Here is a 12,415-nt window from a genome sequence, read left to right as displayed (position 1 = left end):
TGCATTATACAGAAACAATATGGTCTTTAAATGGATGCACTCTTTAACATCTTATGGGGAAGTTAAGTTTCTTGGAGTCACTTGATTTTAAGCCAGCACATTTTGTTAAAAACCAGCCAGTCAATAAATGGATTGGAATAGACTAAAACACAGACGTCTGTTTATCACTCATTTAGCATTTCAAATCTAAGTAGTCTACTAAGATGACAATTAACTAGCAAGCACAACACCATCTAAATTATATAAAACTCACAAGACCAACTTGGGCAAGCACATCAGATTAATTTAGAAATTTAGAAATTAAAGCAACGCATACGAATCACTAAAACATGCAATCTAAACCAGGAACTACAAGGTCTATTAAAAGCAACAACGTCCGTCTAATCATGCCCCATTTCGAAAATATGGAACTTACAGATCAACATGTTTCTTCAAATCTGTAGCAACTCGCCGCGCCACGGTTGAATTCTAGCTCTCAGTGTTTTTACATGGTTTGCTCTTGTTTCATTTATCTAATCTATTAAGATTTATGACCCCTTCTGTAGCCATGTGTGAAATTTTTAAATTGCAATAGTTGTCTGTTACGGATATATCTTCCAATCGGGTAGCAAGAAAAATTCATGCACTAACTGTCCATCGTTCAATTCTTAATATCGACTCCTATGAGTCGATAATAAATCGTGTATCTACTTGAGAACTCTTTTGAATGATTATTAACTACACTTCATGTGGTTTGCCGGTGACATCCCATTAGTCCGACAACCATTATTCCGACAGCCTATTATTCCGACAGCCCGCTATTCCGACAGCCCATTACTCCGACAATGCATCTGTCTTGTGTGTATTGGTAATTTTTCTTTAAAAAGACCAACTCTGTTCTCTTCAATTTTTGGGGTTGTCCGTTTTGATTCCTATTATTCTTTCCATGCGGGATAGTTGTCTCATTATATTGGAGTTGATACACATGCTAATTGCTACTGCTAAGTCCTTACATTCGACCCTCTTTCGTTTTACGTGTTTGGGTATTTATTTGCAAGGCCGTAACTACCCTTGAGGCAAGTGAGGCAATTGCCTCACTAAAATTTCGACACTGATTTTTTTTTTATACATATATATAAATATAATAGTCATTCGTTGTTCTGTCTCAACCTTGATTTCTATAACTTGTCATCAATCCTTTTAAACTATTCTTCCTGGATATAACTCAGCATCTCAACGGGTGATGTTTCTCGATTACATTAACCTAGTAACGATAATCATAATGGATCTCTAGTTAAAAACAGGCTCTTGCAGAAAAAGGAAAAGCGACACTGAAGGTAAATAAGGAATAATTCTAGTAAACTAGTTTTTTTGTGAACAGAGTCTGAGTGTTGCATATTACTTCATTAGTACAATCCAGAAACGATAAGTAGACTGACAAATGAAGTACTGGTTTTCGGAAGGGGGCAGTCCTGTCTGCGTATTCATTTCTCCGCGCCAACTTTTGACAAATCAAGTACTGGGCATCGCAAGGGGGCAGTCCTGTCTGCGTATTCATTTCACGAACTTTAATCTTTCTCTTTACAGATAAATAGAATATAAACTTTAATATGAAACATCCATGGATTAGTTTTTATCCATGTTTCTTTAACCTTAAAAATTGAAAGAATATCCCATATTCCTATTTGATATTATCGAGGATCGAATGGTAGAACCTTTAACACAGGATTTTGTCTTTACTTATTCGGGACTACGGAATTTCATTTCTTTACCTTCGGGGTTTCGGAATCGGACACCCCCAACCCCTCACCCCTAAATTTATAGATTCTGGAACTAAAATACCACCAACTATTTCCAGAAATAATTGGAAATTACGGACCTACATGTAAACGTCAAAAACTCCAGTCCAATTTCCCCTGTACCCATACCAGATATACTTACTCTATAAATAGAATCATATACCTGTATCTTATCTCATTCTATCCCGAGTTTGTCTACTCTTTGTCAGCATAAAAGCGAGTTTAATATTTTGAAACTGCGACTGTATGATGGTGCTTACAGGAAAGCTAAATTCCCTTTTGCAAACAAAACTGTTACTACCGATGCTGCTACCGAATTGCTGATGGAGAAGGAATTGGAAGAAGACATTGTTGATCATTGTGTTGATGATAATGTGCTACCTTTAGAAACACAGACTGCTCTGAAACAACTGAAAACTTGGAAAAGAGCATGCATTGTGTCGAGAGATTATACATTGCCATGCTCCATGTTCATCGCGATAAGGATATCAGCAGACCAAATTATGATTCTGAAACGATTTGACTGAACCGGCAATAGAAAAATTTGGCAAACTCTACTGAATCGGTGTTTGTTCTATGTACTGGCAGCAGACTCAAATCAGTGATATTTGGATATTATCTTACTTATAAATTTAAATAAAGTTGTTCAAAATTTGGTGTTAGTAAAAGTCTTAAAATATGAAAAATATATAAAAAAAGTGTCCAAATTCAAAACATTATCAAACTCTCTAAAAATGCCTAGAATGCAGGATTTTGTACCATTCATTTCATACCCTCCAAAAAAAAATTGGCCTCGCTTCGCTCGGCTCACTTATTTTGCCTCACTAAAATAAGATGCCTAGTTACGGCCTTGATTTGTTTACATTTCGTCGTTTGTGTGTCAACTGTCAGTCTGTGATGTTCTAGTTCGCCTGGTGTTTTTTATGAATACGGTATCATGTTCGGGAATGTGAATCCACGAAATACTGAGACAACTACAAGTCACTTACAAAAACGATAGATCAGACATAGTCTGAGAGATGACACTCAATATATTTGTAGGGATACCAATTTTATATCCCAAGCTTATTTCAAAATCTAGGAAAAATATCCTTCCTTTAAAATGGTTGGGGGAGGTGCAGGACTTATGATTTACAACAAAACTTATTACGAAAAACAAGTATGACGGACATGAACATTTAGGCAATTTCTATTTAAATATTCATGAGGAAAAGTGATATTCAGGGACTGTATATGACAAAGAAACAAACCAAAATGACTGCTTTTAAAAATAGAACGAGTGCAATATAAAAGCCAATAACAACTAGTAAAAAATCTAAGACAATGTGTGAAATTTTTGTCACGCTTGTGTCTTTGTCAAATTATCTAGTTGTAAAAACTTAGTACAGTATGTGTTTTGTGGCATACTTGACACTTATTTTTCATTATGTTTCAAGGAGAAAAATATTTAGATATCATTGATTTTAAGAAAGGTAGTTCATATGTTAATTAAGAATCGGTGCTCACCCATTACATTAGGAATAGAAAATGCCAGATACTAAAAAATCGTATTGTACAGCTGATAGGTTGAGGATGAGCGTCATTTTTCAATCGAATGCTCCCTTCATAATAATTTGAGTGAGGAACTCTTTCAGCATATTTCTAGAACTTGTCAGAACTTTAAAAAGTTAGATAAACATGATTAATCTTCGATGTTAACACAAGAAAACTTAACTTTTATTGGAAAAATTATGATTTTATTATTAGTTCATTTGAATTATGTAGTACAGGTCTTGATACTGACTGTTGTTTCATATCAATGTGTTAGTTCTTTTTTTCCTATTTGGTTTTGGCTCATATTGTGACTGAGGCTTATGGTGAAATAAATATAACTAGTATAAATTAGTATTGTAATGTCTTAATGTTGACCCAATCATTATACCGCCGCTTCGTAAAAGTGGGGGGTATACTGTGTTACCTCTGTCTGACCGTCCGAAGTCTGGTTTATCGCGTGATGCATTTTCAGATTCTTAACTCAACAACTTTCTGTTTACCGAACACTTTTTACATGAGAGCTAAGTTGAACATTTTCGTCACATTTTTCTCAGAAACTACAATACAATGATTTCTGAAATTTGGTTTCAAGGTTTATATAAGTCAGTTATACTGTGTGATGCTTTTTTAGATTCACATCTCAACAATTTCCTGTTTACCGAAATATTTGGGCGGGGGTATCACCAGTAGCTCGCACCATCACTGGTTGGTCATGATTTGTATGCTCTTTATAGACTGTGTTATTTGGAAAATGAAATATTCTTTTCTGTTCTATTCTATATACTGTTCTATTCTATATACAGATTTCGAATTGAATATATAGAAAGTATTCGAACTACCTCAGTCTTATGTAATATAAACGGAGTTATTTCTTAAAATATGCTATTACATAAACGTAATAATACAGAGAGACAAAAAATATTTTACCTTGACACTTGACTTGATAAGTGTCGGACTTATGGGTTGTCGGAGTATTGGGCTGTCGGAGCAATGGGTTGTCGGACTGTTGGGTTGTCGGACTAATGGGTTGTCGGACCAATGGGCTGTCGGACTAATGGGCTGTCGGAATAATGGCGTGTAACCGGATTGCCAATGAGACAACTCTCCACAAGAGACCAAAATGACACAGAAATTAACAACTATAGGTCACCGTACGGCCTTCAACAATGAGCAAAGCCCATACCGAATTCCCCAATATGAGAGTACACTAGGAATATCTGGATTTTCTATAAAATTTCCATATGTTAAGATTGGATCATTACAAGGGTTCAAATACCGTAAGCCTTTTGTCTGTCGGTTATTTTTAAAAATAAGCTTTTCATATAAAATAAAGGAGATGTGATACGACTGTAAACGAGATAACTATTGAGTTAGTTCAAATGAAATGGATGTAAGTTTTAAACGCAACCGTGGGACCTTCAACAATGAGAAACGACAATACTGTAAACTCGGCTATAAAAGGCGCCGACATGAAATATGTGAAATAATACAATTGAGGAAACTTAACAGCATAAGTAATAACAAGAAATATTTCGAAACCAAATATGACATACACGAATCAACGACAACCATTAAACAACAGGGTCAGGACTTAGGACATGACAGTGGCGGATCCAGAATATTTCCTATGGAGGGCCCGCTGACTGACCTCAAAGGAGGGGGGGGGCTTCAGTCATGCTTCAGTGATTCCCTATATAATCAACCAAATTTTTCCCACGAAAAAGGGGGGGCCCAGACCCCTTAAATTTTTGAACAGTTTCAAGAAGAAATCAATCTATGTTGTATAACGAAATCAGAGATCAATATTTTAATTACTAGTAGATAGAAGAAGGAATCTTCAATTGCGCAATAGTAGATCTTTGACCACATTTATTTTGTGTCAGATCCTATATTATAGATTACAATCCAAATTGCATAACCTGTTCAGGGTTCAATCTCTGCGGTCGCATCAAGCTCCGCTCACTGAAACATTTTATTTTTTATGACACCACTTAAAAGCAAAGCAACAGAATTTTTTGTTTAATTAAGTCAATGGTATAAGGGAGATAATTCGATTTAACTTAATAAAAAATTGCACTAAAATTTATTAGGACAATATCAGCCAATCAAATTTCGATAAATAACTCCAAATAATCAGGATAAATATACGTCGCTCGTCCGTGACAACAAAAAACACAACTATGTACAGATCCTAAAGTACTCGTAGTAACCGTCAGCTAGTCTAAAGTCAATAATAACTTATAACTACTAATAAAAAATCATGCATCTTAAAAATTTGTATCATAGACTAAAACTCCAATCAGTTCACATCCAACATCCAATGCAGTTAGTGAAAAGACAGTCAGCATATAATGATAATGGGGGTGTGGGTGGTGGTGTTTGAAGCGCCTTCTTCTTCTTCTTTTTCTTCTCCTTCTTATAATCTTCTACTTCTTCCATTAAAATCAAAACATTTCGAAAACCGTTTTAACCATCACTCGATACAAAAAAAAAATATTTTAACTTTATAATCCTCACCGATGACTAGTGGCTATTTAATTCAACTACAAATAACTTCTATTATTACAAAAATGCAAAATCGTCCGTTCTATAGAAATGGTAAGGTTACAGTGAAGTGGCGGATCCAGATATTTAAAAAAAAAAAAACCAGAGTAAAGGGGGGTTCCAACTATATGGCTCCCATTCAAATGCATTGATCGGCCAAAAAAGGGGGGGTTGGAACCCCCCCCCCCCCCTTTGGATCCGCCACTGCAGTGTAAAATGTAAAGAATGAAATGAAGTGTGATTCAGAATGAAAATATGAAGCATCGATTACGAATCGGATGTATAATTAATTCATTTGTTTATCCTTCAACAGAAAGTAACTCATTTAAAACGGTGAATATCGATTACCCTTAGAAACAAAGTTTGAATGACATAATATTCCAGACCAAAAACTATAACAGTAAAATATTCAAAAAAATAGCTATATGACCCATTGAAAATGAGGGATCTCTTCCTTTATATGCTGGTCTGCATGGATTAGTCTTTCGAAATTTCGACTATGTCAAAGTGGCGCTCATCTCGCTTACCATGCAATTTCACGGAGGTCATACAACAGTTGGTATAAACATATGTACCGGTAAATGGGTCATAAATGTTCTTATTTAATATGTCAAAGTGACATTGACGAGAGAAAAAAAATCATTTACAAACATTTATAAAAGTCAAAATTGAATGAATATTTCGCTATAAACAGCCAGTTTAGTTCCATTTTCTGAAAATGAGCACCAAAACATCGCTACGTACATTAATATTGTAGTATTGTCTTGCAAGATCAATTGATATTGAAAGGTAGATGAGGTGTCTCATGATAGTGCCGATAATATAGTTTGAATATGCGTGCCGTGTGCAAAACGAAACACCTCCTCTGAATGAAAGGAAAAGAATGTCACGGTCAACATTGAATATTGAACAGGTTAATTAGATGGCGTTACCTCTAAAATATTTTCACTTGAAATGCTGATACTTTATAACATAATTGTGTACAGTAACACTGTTAACTTTGTCTTATGGACTTTTTATTATTTGGATCAAATGATGTTTGTTAGATAACTAAAAAATGAGAATTTGAGTGAAATCGGTGAAAATTAATTTGATAGATTATCACGATACCTAATGCCCCTTTTAGATGTCCGTGTAAAAACTGTGTACTGATCTTTTTCTAATAAATATGAATAACAATTGATGGCTGACGCCTATGCGGTATAGGCTTTGTTCACTTGTTGAAGGCCGTACACTGATCGATAGTTGTTTATATTTTTTCACAATATTTTCGTAATGCAGAGAATTGAATAACATGCGTGCAACAGAGGCAGATTTCGATCGAGAGTGAGGGAGTCCTATAAATTAATGTACGCATACTTTTTTTTTTAATTATATATGACTCAAAACATTGACTTGCAAGCAACATTTCCCCACCCACCCTTTTTCAAATGTGCATCCGTTTAATCAGTCTAACTTATAAATCTAAACAAAAATAGTGAGTAAATCGATCTGCCTTTTTTATTTATCGTCAACTCACCAAATCGTATTCAGTGGCAGATCCAAGGGTGTGTCCCGGGAAGGGGGTAGTCCGGGAGATGGGGTTCCCGGGGGTTGGAACCCCCTTTTTCCTTGGACGATCAAATGATGCATTTGAAGGGGGACATGTGGTTGGACCCCACTTTTAACCCCCTTTTTAAAATGGCTAGATCCGCCCCCGGTATCTGGCATGTTTGCACATTTTATTTTAATCTAGGCAGGACCGAGGCGTCGATTATTTTTAGTGATCAGAGCTGTGATATCCATCCTAGAGGCCGGGGGGGAGACTTTTATGGGGACTTCGGGATCGGGGTTTTTTAAGCTCGGGATTTCGGAATTGGTCCTTTCGGGATCCGGGAATTCGTTTTTTTTCGAATTTCGGGATGGCTGGATTTAAATTTTTTTTAATCGGGACCTCAGGATTTCATGTTTTTAAGTCCGGGATTTCGGGATCAGGACCCCTCCTACCCCCTCATCCTAGAATTAAATGAACTAGTGACACAGCGGCTCATCCATACCCGGCACACATTACATGGGTCATTTTCAAAAAATGTCGAACTTTCAGTACACCCATGCTAAAATTTTTATTTCTAATGGAAACTTCAGTTGTAATGGATTAAATGAAAGCTTGTCGGATTTGTGATTCAGAACATTAATAATAAACACAGCTTACATCTAATTTGATAAGATTAAACTGCATTTAAGTCCGATTTTGGGGGTATTTGTGTGCGTACAGTGTTAAAAAACAACATTTCAAATGATTTTTTTGGATGAACCCCCTGAGGGGTTTATGCTTATATATTAGCGAGTTTTGGATGTGTCTATGGGCCACTCGATATCTCTCGGCCGGAGGTCAGAATAAAATTCTCGGAACGTCTCTAAAGTTTTCGGTCATTTATACAGGTCTTAAAACTAACCCGAATAATCCAGTCGTTATATTCCGACTCACTATCGATCGCTACATTAACGAGAGGACACTGACCGATAGAGGGCGCTGAATCATTCGCGTTAGGTCTTAACAGGTTTTTATCTCCGTCTTTGATATGGTCCCTTGATGGCCCTTGACGACGCAATTATATTTGTTTTAAAACGACCACTGTTCACTGTGTGTATCTGGGTCAATTATAACGTGGTATTGTCTGTTGTCTCGATAACATGTAAACTAATTATGTTTGAAGATTTAACCACGGGATACTGTGTATTTCATCATACTAGACTTACGGGAGATAACATTCTGGTTAAAATATTAATATTAGATCGGAAAACAGAAAGATAATATTAGATCGGAAAACAGAAAGATAATATTCTTATCAAAAGTATTTAATTCAATCGGAATCAAACAAATATATACAAAATAAATACTGTATTTATGTTTCTGGAGAAACTAACAATGATTGAAATTAGAATATTTTCAGAGTTGCAATTAAAGTATTTTATATGACAAGATACTCTGCTTTCAGGGGCGGATGCAGGAATTTTCGAAAGGGGGGGGGGGGTGCTAACCCAGGGCAAAGGGGGGGTGCAGGGGGGTGCAAAACATATGTCCCGATACAAATGCATTGATCGGCAAAAATAAAGGGGGGTGCGCACCCCCGGAACCCCCCCCCCCCCCCCTGGATCCGCCACTGGCTTTGGTATTTTTAAATATTTATTTGTAAAGGAAACATAAAAATTAAATCTAAATAAATTCTTGCATCCTACAAAAAAAATGTGTATAAACAATAATTATTATATTTCTACATTAATTATTTCATACCATTTTAGTTGTTATGTTTCATGAGTAATTATTATTTATTTTTTTGTATCGTAATATATCCATAAAACGGAAAGTAAGATCAATTTATTAAATATTTAAATTTTAAACGGTCGTGATTAAAAATACTTGTGTGTTTTCAATTCATAAAGCATGATTTTAAATCCTTGCAGCTCACAACAACCGTACAAATAATTTACAATAACTACAACAAAATTTAATTACAACTACCGGTTTGCGTTCTCAAAAATTCCGGATAAAATGTCAATGAATCCGGAGTCGAAACATTTAATGTAGGCCGTTTGACATTCGATGTCAACTATTAGATTAAGATATGTGATGACGCAAATGCGTCTTCTTTTCCTGAGTATCACTGAGATGCTTTCTGTTTACTATTTCGTGCGCTAAAATACTACTTGCATGCAATACTATTAAATTCACTCGTGGAAGCTTATTTTCGTTTTTGTTATCTAAATTCAGGACACGGCAGAAAGAGCTTTACATGTGACTTTCAAGCACGGTCATCATTACTAACGGTATTCTGACCTCGAGTTGTTTCTCTTTTGTTTCTTTTTTGAGTCACTGTCCTATTATAAACTTTGACCTTTTCAAAAAGCTGAGGATTGTCTACCCAAGGAATAGATTCCTTAACTTTGTAACGTATTTAGCCTTTTAAATGTTTTCATTCGAGCGTCACTGATGCTTTTTTTGTAGACTTAACTCGTGTCTGGCGTTTTTTATGTCGACATACCTTTTTATATGAATTAGTTATTTTGAAAGTGTGTTCATGTATTCATATACTTCTGAATTAAGAAATTCTTTGGTAAAACTAAGTTTCTCTGTATAATGTTTGAACTGATTTAAGTAAAATCAGGAAATCCTTAAAATTTGAGAGGTTTTATGAGACCAAAATAAGTCTCATCATAAGAGGTCCCAATCAATTGCATGCCACAGGTTTAACCGCATACAACATCTACCATGAGTAAAGACAGCTTCAAATACGAGTTGAGAAAGGCATTCATTTAGGAAACAAAATATAAAGATATGATAGATAAAATAAATGCATCCAGAATTCCAGATTATAAAGCAAACTGAGTGCATAAATTTATATTGCGATAGGTTTGTGCAATTTGCATAAGTCATCCGGTTAGTAGAAATTAGGGTTTGCCAATGGGTTATAATCGGAAAAAATATGTAAATTCCCAAGTAATATATAAAATAGTCGAGCTTTAAAATAACTATTCAAATAGAAGCTGTAAATATATACGTTCAACTGGCTTCTTCAATTCACAGTCAATTATTTCAATTCAAAAGCAAACACAAATTCAGCAACAATCTTTTGGTGACCCGGCAGTCAGCGGTCTTAGGTTCATGTATTGCTTTTCTTTTTTTAAAGAAAGCAACTTGTTCCGATTTTCTGATCGCCTTGGTACCTGCAAAAGGGACTTTTTAAGATCGCTAATTATTAGTCTAACGAAAAATCGTAGCTTCTTTATCATTGTATGTAACATATTATCTACAAACTAAATTGAATCAGCGTACGAAAGGTTCATGTCTATCCTGTTACCGCTTCTTTAATCAGCCGTTAAATTATTCTCCCTATGAATATTGAATCAGTCAGTGTTGATCTCAAAAATGCAAAGTAATCTTTACATTTAAAACGTCTCGTTTCTTGAACGACAGTGTAGAGAAAAGAAATTTCAAGACATTTAGTGAAAAAAATAGTGTACTTTTTTTCATGTCTATGCTGTTACCAACAATTTTGATTAATTACACCAACAGTATACTTGTTAAAAGTGCAATAACTTGTTGGAAACCAAATTCCCAATAGAAAACCTTGATCACTTCACCAAAGGGAGTAGTGATTTCACAACAGCAATCAAAAACGAAGAAATTTGTCTATCCTGTTATGTCTATCCTGTTACTATGGTTGCTATGGTTACAGTAACAGGATAGACAATTGTAGACAAAAACGTCGTTATTTTTTTTTTATCTTAACAAAACGAATGAAATATTTCTTTGTTCGAACCAAGGAGGTTATATTAGAAGGAGAGTGAACACTCTGCTTGATACAAAATTAGCATCCCCAGGATAGCAGTTCGATCAGAGAAAAATGATAAAATTATAAAGAAACCGACATGTTTATCACCCACTTGCCATGGCCCTCTGATGTACCGGGCTGTTACCGCGAGCAGTTCGGGCTATTAGATAAATCGCACATGTCACGTGATTGTTATCAGTGACTGGTTCATTAAAGTTCAGGTGATTTTTTAGTAACAGTGCAGTGTATAGGTGTTTATGATTTGGAAAAAGATTTGACGTGTAATTTCAAAATCAACCGTCTGTCGACGGTGAAAAAAGATAAAGAAATGACAAAGTTATGAGGGTTTAAAGGAAAGTTAATGAGAGATTTTTATTCAACACTACGTTGCTTTAAACAAAGATTTTCGCTTCACCTGTCAATTTCTGTTGATGAGAATTGGCAGGTAATAATCATAGAAAATATACGAATATGCAAAGTACTTTAGTTATGGTGACCGTTAACGACCGGAAGGAATATTTGCAATTGAAACATAGAGAAATTTATCGGGAACAACGTAAAAGTGACTTTCTGTTATGACTGTTGATATTAACATTGACGGCAATGAGACGGATATTCGTTTTATTTCTATTGGTAATAAGTTTACTGTTAACATAAAATTTTAATTTTTAATTACTTAGTAAAAATTTTCACAAAAAATCTGATTAACATTCAATAATTGTATATTCGGTCAGTTTATGACACCTCGGGTGTTTCCGTTCTTACTTGGGTATGTAATAAGGACAAAATATCCCTCTGTGACAGAGATTAACACCCACTAACAGAAAAGTCGGTAACATTTTATGTGTAATTATCGTCTTTCGTCCTCTCTCCTTCTAATATAACCTCCTTGTTCGAACTCATCTTAAAAGGTTATAACGTCTTAATCTTCCCAATTAAGCATTCGCAGACCGTGCAATACTGATATCGGTAACAGGATAGACAAAAAGGTAACAGGATAGACTTTTATATAGTGATATATCAGAAACGTACGTTTCTGTTACCAATGAAATAAAGAGAAAAGTAAACTAACTTATGAGAGATTTACTTGATGTTGAGTTTATTTAAAAGGGTGAAAAAATGCCGAACAATATAAATTGCTATCTTAGACTTGCATTACTGGTGGCAATTTTTACAACCTTTGAAAACCAATTTTTAGAGGCATTTTTCAGTACAACCTGGAAAATTGGTAAATAATCTATTATGTTA

Source organism: Mytilus galloprovincialis, chromosome 8 (genome assembly GCF_965363235.1).
Source record: "Mytilus galloprovincialis chromosome 8, xbMytGall1.hap1.1, whole genome shotgun sequence".
NCBI classification, from domain to species: domain Eukaryota; kingdom Metazoa; phylum Mollusca; class Bivalvia; order Mytilida; family Mytilidae; genus Mytilus; species Mytilus galloprovincialis.
Note: the sequence above shows the minus strand (reverse complement) of the source record.